This window comes from Manacus vitellinus, unplaced genomic scaffold, assembly GCF_001715985.3.
Source record: "Manacus vitellinus isolate BGI_N305 unplaced genomic scaffold, ASM171598v3 scaffold_37_pilon, whole genome shotgun sequence".
NCBI classification, from domain to species: Eukaryota; Metazoa; Chordata; class Aves; order Passeriformes; family Pipridae; genus Manacus; species Manacus vitellinus.
This window is the reverse complement of record NW_021940517.1, coordinates 4,339,761-4,348,423: the sequence shown is the minus strand read 5'-3', so window position 1 is coordinate 4,348,423 and position 8,663 is coordinate 4,339,761. Positions and strand designations below refer to the sequence as shown.

The 8,663-nt window shown below is 40.3% G+C and overlaps 1 long non-coding RNA gene across 1 annotated transcript; it reads right to left on the bottom strand.

Annotated features, from left to right (window-relative positions):
• Positions 1-1,378: 1,378 nt before the first annotated feature.
• On the bottom strand, positions 1,379-7,072 carry LOC108640548. Its single transcript, XR_001921249.1, has 3 exons — positions 7,046-7,072; positions 3,839-3,877; positions 1,379-1,439 (listed from the first exon to the last, which is right to left on the bottom strand). It is a non-coding gene; the product is annotated as an uncharacterized LOC108640548 (long non-coding RNA).
• Positions 7,073-8,663: the final 1,591 nt, after the last annotated feature.

Below are 8,663 nucleotides of genomic sequence, written 5' to 3'. Positions count from 1 at the left end.
CTATCTAGGCTGGTGGGTCTGAAAATGTTGATTCAGTTATACAGGTGGTAATTTCTTAAAGTGACGGAGTGGTGGGAGTCAGTTAGATGTTCAGAGATATCCAAAAATTTTGCTTGAATCGAGTGTTAGCTAATGTTTCAAACTCAGAAGGTTCCCTTAGCATAGACATTTTGCAGGTCAATTGCCTCATAACTAGACTCAATTTATTCTTAAAGGTACATCAAGCAGTAGAGTATTTATTGAGTGTTGGGTAATTGCTGAATCAGTGCTATTAGTTTCTTTTAAACAGAGAATCAGATGCCAAAGTTGTGCCTGACAGCTAATTTAGACTTATGAGGAAATTGCAGGCCTGGGTTTTTCACATGGATAAGCTTTGCTAATTGGATTTGGGAAGTGAATGGTAATAGGAGTCCGTTCTAATACCTGAGGTTGTGGTTACTTGTAAGGGCAAAGTCAGAAGAAAGGGATGCAGAATCTCAGGGGGAGGTAGAAAAGATGTGATTTTGGTATGGCCAGTGCTTCAAGCCCTTCAGAGGAGGTTGTGCACAGATTTGAAGGTGAGTGTTCTGAGAGCCTGGGAGGCATTAGACTTGCTATGAAGCTTTGAGTCTGGGTTAGTTTTGCCTTAGTGTAAAGCACTGTTGAGTATTCAAGAGTGTGTTTTGGAGTTCCTGCAGAACACATTCCTCTAGTGTCGAAGAAATGCAAATTTAAATTGGGTATTGCAATCCGTGATGCCATGGGTACAGTATAAGCTGATATCATATCTGCTTTGGGCTCATTTTTTGTGCAGTGCCCTCCATAGGAGAATGGTAAGTTTTTAATACCCCTCGGATTGGGATTTAATTGGGTTACGGTGGGATACCAGACCTCTGCTCGTGGTGTCTGCTCTTTTTTTCTAGCACAGACGAGACACTAATGTCATCTGTGTTACTCTTTTCTTATGTTGGGTATCTGAAAAGTAAATTTCATTTTTACAGCTTTCTTGACAACAGAAGAGGAACAGAGTTTTTAAAGCTACTTACAACATATTTTCATGAAGTACTGTTATTTTAAAAATTTTGCTGTGTTAGCTGGCACTTTTTCTACTGTTTTAACAATTTACAGGGACTTCATGGATTTTGGTCTCTGTGCGGTGTGCCCACAGGGACATTTTTGGTCAGAACTAGGAAAAAATACTGAGAACCAGACTGTATTTGCCACCTTCTAATGACAGGGTTATTTTAAGGAATTGCTAAATACTAGGTACATACTGCTGGGTTTACTTATTTCTGTGAAAAATGAAACTTGTCCTTGCGGAATTTGTTCTGTTATTCAGAATTATGCTAGTGAAGACATGATTTACCCTTTTTCTGGCTGACAATCTAGTCGTTCTCCACAAAGTGATCTCTGAGAAGTGCATCAATAGCCTCAGATCTCAGCAGGGCTTTACTTCTGTCCTGTGGATGACATATCACAGAGAACATGTGTGGGTGGTCTGCCAGAGCCCATGTGCCAACATCAGGGAGTGTTGCATATTGTGCAGTTTTCCATGCAAGAAATAAATAGATTTATTTTGAAGCACAGATCATTTTACTGCCAATGAGCACACATGCACCATTTTAAGACAGTATGCTGTACCTCCCACTCACAGGGTTGTTCCTAATGAAAGGAAAAGTTCAAGACTTATCCTCTATTCTTCACTGTGTGTCAAAAACCAAGAGTAAAAAAAACTATGGTACTAACTTTGCAACATATTTTGGGGGAAATATTGAACTCTGTTCTCCCTGTCCACCTGAATTTCTGCTCTCCTTTCAACGATATGAGAAAGTTGTCCAGGAGCACTGTTTAGACAGGATAAAAAATGAGTGGGCATTGTGTGGGAGCAAAGCCCATAAAGCAGCAAAAGGGTTAATTTCTGCCCAGATCAAAGGTACTGAAATTGAAGTACACAAGTTTATTTATTTTCTATAATCTCATAACAAAAATGAAGTCAGACTAATGCCATCTTGCCAGTGATTCTCGCTGAACTATGGCTCATTAGTTACTTTATGTTGCTTAGCAAGGTCTGTTTACACCTACAGAAATTCAGCCAATTCAATGAGTCCCTTCTCTCCTCACAGACATCCCAGTATTCTTGCCTATCTGACCATGCATTGTGGGTTTGCCATCCATGTGCTTATACAGAGCTGAGCACATACGCTCACTTCGAGGAGGAAAAAAAACCCTGTTGAGATGCATTCCAGCTACACTGGCCCTCATCTGGGCTATTTCAGGCCAGGCCTGAAAATATTTCACCATGATTCACTCTACTTTTTCTATGTTTTTATGAGATCAGAATCATGTAACTCAGGTCCAGGACTCTTTAAAATGCCACATTTGAAGAATACGGTTGAAGTCTCTCTTCACCAAGCCATGGCCCTTTCAGGCATTTTGTTTTGACACAGATTAAAATGACCTTTCTAAAGGTTCTTCTTATATGTATCATTCCTGAGGTACTTTGTTGTCTCAGGTACCGAGCACATATTGCACCCTCATGTTGGACAACAGCTGATGGAGCACAGTGGGAGAGCACTTCATCAATATGGAGCCTTGGGAACAACTTGCTGCATGCTTTGAAGAGACAGCAGAAAACCATGGAGTAGCTGACAATCAGATTGGAGTTGCTCATGAGCAGATTCGTATTTCCAGTCTGACGTGGACCAAGGTATGCCTTGGGATCAGGATTGCACTGACCTGTTTGCTCTTCTGTGTAATGACCTGATGAGGTCCCAGGGGTGCTTCCTTAGCTGAGTTTTAAGTTAATTTGCAGCACAGATAAATGTGTGTTACATGTTTGATTGCTTTTTTCTACATTCAAGTCTTTATTCATGCTGATGGTAGGAACTAGCCATGGTATTTCATAGCACGTTCTGTGTATCTGCAGTGAAATGTTGCATATATGTAACCATATAAGCAGGTAGATAGATAGGAACACCCAAACTGATGCTGTCCTAGTCCTTTATGACTTCCAGTAAACTTTAGGTCTGATTTAAGGAGACTTACTTATACTTCCCAAATAGTTTTCCACTGTGATTGTTTTCAGATGTGACAACTTTCTCTTAATTAAAAGAGTGAACCATTGAGACAAAAGCCATCCCAGGATTTAGTCTTACCCAAACCAGCAATTGGTATTATTTCCAGTATAGAGTTCAAAGTACACAAATCACCAGCTTAAAACTGTAGCTTAAAACTCCATTCCAGGCACACTAAATATTACGTTCACTTTACTTAAGATATATTTCCTTAGAAGCACAGGAATATAGTCTTTACTCGGTCTCCCATTTCCGTGACATTCTTTGTTTAGGTCCTTCCACAGTGAATTTTGTAGCCAAAGAGCCAAGTAAGTAAGTGAATGAATTGTTGGCAAATGTTTCAGTGCACTGAATGGTAAATGACTTTAAATCTCAACTTGATTCCCATTTTCATATCTTTACATGATTTTTACACGAAATGGAAGGATAGTTAAATATGCCTCATCTTCAACTGTACTTTCTGTAGACACACACACACATACACACAAACAAACACACATTTCTAGGATTTCAAGTAAATATTTTGGCCAATAGGACATCAGGGAGGCCCAGCTCATCACCTTAGAAAAATAACCATGATGTGCCACTGGAATAACATTTAATATGTGCAATTTCCAATCAGAAAACCGGGTGGTATTTTTTCACCTGAAACATTGAAGATCCCCATACATGGCTTCCTCAGATTTCAAGGATGCTGAAAATTCAGCTGTTAAGACACACACTAGACTCTGCTCAGCAAAACGTCTTGCTTTCTTGGCACCAGAACACTCATCTCTCTCTCTCACCTTGAAGGTATTTGAATCACTGTAGATTTGCCTTCTCACCTAGACAAAAATAACAAATTGGAAACCAAGGTGGAACAATACATTTTTCCCCTTTCCTCCCCAGTAAGTTTCTCCACATACAGGAATGAACCAAAGGGATGAAACACAAGTAAGTAATTGGGAAATTAATTAATTGACATCCTGAGATAAACAGTAAAGCTTTAAAATGAAATCAAACCAGTTCATTTAACAGGAATGAATGACATGACTAAACTCAACTAACACCCCAACAATAACAGCGGCATCTTTCACAGGTTCTAGGCAAGCTAAGTTCAAGCCAGCAAAATACTTTCCAGTTTATAAAAGTTTTAAAAACTGCCAGGGGATATGTCCTGGCCTTCCCAGCAATGGAGCAAGAATGAGCTCCAGCAAATCACATGGAAAAAGCATGAGGGAAGCAGATTTTCCAGGCATTAATTCAGTGCAAAAGGGGGTCTCCCTTCCAATATTACAGAATACTGATGTGTTAGTCTCCTTTTTCACATCACTGAACACTGTTGGATGGATTGCAGGGGGTGTCTTTCCAAATACCATTAAATCCAAAGAAAAGGAAACTTCTCTCTTCTCTAGTATCGATCAGTTATTAGCAAATGGATGTATAGAAGATCACATATTTTACTGGAGGGTTTTTTGCTGCAGAAGAAAGCGGGAATATTTGCTATAAGCACTTTGGAACATAGCCCTTATGGAAAAAATATGATAGATTTTAATAGAGTGACAGTATTCCTACAGAATTCAAAAATCAATTTATATAATTGTATAGGAAGGATGTTGGATAAAATTTCTATTGCACTATTTGGGCTTCACTCTTATAACATTCCAAAGGATTTTTCCACAAGTGAATAAAGCTGAATATAGTGTACTGGATGCTTCTACAGTTTACTTACCAAAATAACTGAATGGGCTTTACAAATGCAGAGAGTCTTTAAAAGGATGCAGTTACTACAATGTGCCTTCACTTTTGTATATTTCCAGAATGTTGATGTGTTAGTTCTTGTATAGTTTTCTTATAGTAAATTTTAATGATCTTTTCATTTGAAAAAGCCAAACAAATCAACAAATAAAAGAAAAAATCTGTGCTTTTTCTGGTTTTGTATTGGAAGAGAGAGGTAGTTAGTGTTTTTAACTCTCTTTTGGAGACAACACAAACAACCTGATCTGTTTGTATAGGTTGCCACTTGTACTTTGTACAAGAAATGGTATTTAGGCTTACAGAAAAATCGCTGTAAACACTTATACACAGCTCTGAATACCTGTCATAGCAGTTTTCTTAGACTTCATGCTCACTCTGCAGCAAACCTTCTGCTGTTTCCCTCCAGCCTGCTCACACGAAGTGTGCTGGGCATCCAGGCATGGCCTAGGGAATATTTAACATTCCCATGCCCTCAAATAGATATCGAGCACTTGATGATACTGATGGCTCGCAAAATCATCTTGTGAGTTTTTTGGACAGAGATAGATGGCTAAGACCAGTGAAATTAACTATTCTGGGAATATGTCTAGCAGTCTTCATTGTCTGCAGTAGTTGTACAGATAACTAAATAATTTAGCTATGGTTTTGAGACTCACATTTGCAGATGGCACTGAGCTGGGAGGGCGAGTCAATCACATGGAAGGCAAGAGGGCTCTGCAGAGGGACCTGGATAGGTTGGAGAGTTGGGCTGATTCCAACGGGATGAGGTTCAACAAGGCCAAGTGCTGGGTCCTGCACTTTGGCCACAACAACCCCCTGCAGCACTACAGGCTGGGGACAGAGTGGCTGGAGAGCAGCCAGGCAGAAAGGGACCTGGGAGATTGGACTGACAGGAAGCTGAACATGAGCCAGCAGTGTGCCCAGGTGGCCAAGAAGGCCAATGGCATCCTGGCCTGGATCAGGAACAGTGTGGCAAACAGGACCAGGGAAGTGATTATTCCCTTGTACTCAGTGCTGGAGAGGCCACACCTGGAGTACTGTGTCCAGTTCTGGGCCCCTCAGTTCAGGAAGGATATTGAGGTGCTGGAGCAGGTCCAGAGAAGAGCAATGAGGCTGGTGAAGGGACTTGAACACAAGTCCTATGAGGAGAGGCTGAGGGAGCTGGGGCTGTTCAGCCTGGAGAAGAGGAGGTCAGGGCAGACCTCATCACTCTCTACAACTTCCTGAAAGGAGGTTGTAGCCAGGTGGAGGTTGGTCTCTTCTCCCAGGTGACTATCAGTAAGACAAGAGGGCATGGTCTTAAGCTCTACCAGGGGAGGTTTAGGTTTGATATTAGAAAGAATTTCTTTACAGAATGGGTAATCAGGCATTGGAATGGGCTGCCCAGGGAAGTGGTGGATTCTCCGTCCGTGGAGGTTTTTAAGGCAAGACTGGATGTGGCACTTAGTGCCATGGTCTAGTAACCACGGTGGTAGTGGATCAAGGGTTGGACTTGATTATCTCGGAGGTCCCTTCCAACCCGGCTGATTCTATGATTCTGTGAAAGCTAGGTGGGCTGAATCCAACCCTAAGCAGAGACAAATGCACTGGACCAATTCTGGAGGATTCCTCAGGAGGAACTCTATATAGAAGAGTATTGCTTTTTCTCAGCGTCTCAGAAGGCATTTTTCTCATACACATTGTGCTTCCAAGGCTGAGAACTCCTTCATTCACTGTGGATGTGCTTTATAGCAAGGAATAACCCAAAGGTCTGGTTCAAACTTTCCTACCTGACTTAATAAAGTAAATAATCAAGTTAACATTTGTGTTGTCTCTCATTGTTCCTGTATTTCCTTCTTGACCTTTCAGCTACTCAGACATTAATAGCAAACCCTTCTGTTTACCGCTGTGTTCTAGGTAACACTTTTTTTAACTGTAGGCTTCCAGCTGTGCAGCTCTAATCCAACAACCAGCTGCTGAGCACTACTGTAGTCAAATATGTTTATTTTCCAGGCCATGGACAAGCTAGAATATATTTCCCTTTCAGAACCTGTGGATGTTTACATCTTAGCCCTTCCTGGATCACAGAGCCCTCCCTACATTTGTTTTCTTTGGTTCTGTAAGAGCTGGAAGAACAAAAGGCAAATTTCAAGTTTCCCCCAACCTCAAATCTCCTATTTGAAAAACAGAATGAAATCTGTCAAAACAATGTCAAAAGAGATTTTTTTTTTAAATATTTGTGAACTATCCACACTTTTGTTTATTTCTCTAGATACCTCTGTCTACTTGACGAATCATATGCACCAGGAATGTCCAGCTGCAACTTCTTCAAGGAAAATCCTGGAGGGGTATGTGTGTGCTATTCTTTGAAGAATTATGCATTATAGCATTATGGCTATCACTGTTGGCTGATCCTTCAGAGCACACAACAACAGATTCTGGGATGAAAGATACCATGGACATCTAAAACCAAAAAGACTTCATAATATTATCAAGACACAAATCAGATGGAGCTAAAGAAATTCAGGCAGAAATCATGGGTTGTTTTCAGTTCAGTGTGGGATGAAATTTCTTTTGTCTGTTCACCTTTGGTAACAGTGCAAATAGAAGTTTGTGTTTTCCTGGAAAATAGAAAAGCTGAGAGTTTCTGCCCCTTGAACCTCTTCTGCCTTGGGTGATGTGAGAGAACCTGGTACAGACAGCTACTAGGGAACATGCCAAAGCTCAGAGATCTGCATGAGATTCTTTCTGTGCTACATATTGCTGAACAGGTTGAGGCAATCTGAAGAGGAATGGGTTGTTCATAATCCCCTTCTTAGTTAATTTGGAATGAACATTTTTAATCCATATTCGAAGACTGTTCTGCAACTGAAGAAAGCACCTGAACATCTAGAAGCTGCACAGAGGTTTAGTGTCTTCTGTCAACTGCAGTGATGTAGTGGTTCCTTTTTGGTAATCATCCAAGTGCTTCACTTAAAAAGCATTGCGCTTTTTTAATCTTTATCACTTTACATTTCTGAAACGAGCACAGTACAGATTTTTTTTTTGTATTGCCTAATTCCATTTTAATAACACACTTGAATCTAGAGTTTACTGAAAAATGAATTAAAAATATTTTATGTTTCAGTAAGTTGAGAAAGTATTTTCTAAAATAAAAAATAAAAAATAATTCAAACCAGTCACAAAACCTCCAAGAAAATTTGTCCAAAATAGTCAGGTTTTACGTGCATGTTGCTCAGAGTGAAAGTTCCTATTGTCTCCCCTTGAACCCTGATTTTTACTGCTCTACCTGCAAATACCACTACTGTAGTGTAATTAATTTGATGTGATCATTGATTGGTCAATGCTGGATGACAGTGTGGTGGGGCAAGACTCCTTGATTTGAGTTGAATGCTCAGATGACCTTTATTTGAATCATCCAAACTACTAGAGTTTGCACAAATGAATTGGGAATCTTGTGAGAAGACCATTTCAGGAGTGATGTTTTGTTTTGCTAGTCAAGATGGGGAAAACCTGTCTGAAGGTTAGTCAGAACTCCAGGTGAGTGGATCTTGATCAACCACAAATAATGAAAGCACTGTTTCTCTTGTGCAGCAACTACAAGTCCCATCTTTGTATCTGGTTTTATTTCATGCAGGAAAAATATATTGTTTGCCAGAGCTGACCTCTGCTCTCATTGCATACATGTGTGCGATGAAGGTTTCTGCTTTCCTTCTTGCTGTAGAGACACCATGAAAAATGGAAACTGATCATTCAACTTTCATGTTTGTAAGAGCTGTGGACATGTGCCATCCCTATTCTCTCCTCTTCTCAGAAGAGGGATGCCTGACAGATCAGTGGCTCTGTATAAGCTGTAATAAAAATAAATCCAGTGGGTCTGGGGTGATAACTTTA